Source organism: Mustela nigripes, chromosome 2 (genome assembly GCF_022355385.1).
Source record: "Mustela nigripes isolate SB6536 chromosome 2, MUSNIG.SB6536, whole genome shotgun sequence".
Classification (NCBI taxonomy): domain Eukaryota; kingdom Metazoa; phylum Chordata; class Mammalia; order Carnivora; family Mustelidae; genus Mustela; species Mustela nigripes.
In genome coordinates, this window is record NC_081558.1 from 132230385 (window position 1) to 132231794 (window position 1410).

The 1410-nt window shown below is 41.6% G+C and overlaps 1 pseudogene; it reads right to left on the reverse strand.

Annotated features, from left to right (window-relative positions):
- Positions 1 to 222: 222 nt before the first annotated feature.
- LOC132010530 (small ribosomal subunit protein uS5-like) lies at positions 223 to 986 on the reverse strand (annotated as a pseudogene).
- Between the last annotated feature and the right edge of the window lie 424 nt (positions 987 to 1410).

Sequence of the window (1410 nt, forward strand, 5' to 3'; positions counted from 1 at the left end):
TACAGAACACTGAAGTTTATACTGATCTTTTTTTTTTCTCCTAAGCTCTTATCCTGAACACTTACTCTTTGTTTTCATTTTATACTACTGTATTAGTTTCATCCCATGTGTGTTTTTGGATCCTTATCATATGTATTTTTAAATTTTCACAATTATTTATTTGTTTTAGTTATTTATACTTATATACAACTATTTGGTGGCCACAGTTGGAGCCTGTGTACTCTACATGGAAACTCTGTTGTAGGTCTTTACAAGACGGTCAGTGAATTCCTGCTGGGGACACTTGGCGACCACAATCCCCTTCCAGAGGTGAGGGATGAGATAGCTGTAAGTCTTGGAAATGGCATCAAAAGTGGCTTTGGTGTAATTGCCCAGGATGCCAGTTCAGCCTCTGGCTAAAGTGTAGCAGTTTTCAATATTGGCCATCATCAGTAACTTCTTGGACAATGCCAGTGCCCCTGGGTTAAGGACAAGGCACACCAGCACAGAGCCATAGTGGCTGATCACCTTGCATGTGAAAGTGTGGAGCTAGGTGATCTTGTTACCACAGAAGCCTCACTGCAGAGGGTGATGGAAAACTTAGCCAGTATGATGTCCCCATGGATGGCAGTGGCTACCTCCTTAGAACATTTAACACCTAGACCAATCTGCCCATTGAAATCTCTGATGGTAATAAATGCCAGCCTGGGTCTGCTTTTGCATAGGTATAACCTTCCAAACTTTATCCTTGAGGAATATCTCCCAGGAAAGTCAATGATCTCAAATTCCTTGAGGGGCAGAGAGAAGAAACAGATCTCCAGGAACTTGATCTTTATATTCTTAACCAGGTGGCCCACTTGGTAATGGGGATCTACCCCTTGTCCTTGACCTTCTTTGAGCTCTGCCACCTCAGCAGCAGCCCCTATCCAGGCCCTGGATACCACTGCCAAACCCTGCAGTGGCCTCCCATTCCAGGGCCCCTCAGCAGCACTGATATCATCTGCCATTTAGTTCTTGGAGAAGAAGAATTCTATTATCTCTTGTTAGTCATTTCTATTATCTATCGTCATTATTAGAAAAACTGGTTCTATATTTTTTTAAGATTCTATTTATTCATTTGACAGAGAGAGAGAGAGAGAGAGACAGTGAGAGAGGGAACACAAATAGGGAGAGTGGGAGAGAGAGAAGCAGGCTTCCCACTGAGCAGGGAGACAAATGCAGGACTTGGTCCTCAGATCATGACCTGAGCCGAAGGCAAATGCTTAACAACTAAACCACCCAGGTGCTCCAGAAGAACTGGTTCTATAAGTTCAACTCTGATATTTACTAGGATATGCTTTAGATTATTTCCAAAAATTCATAATAGTCTTTACTTAATATATTTGCAAAGAATCTGTATTATTCAAAATTTATGATTCAGGATTCTAAATA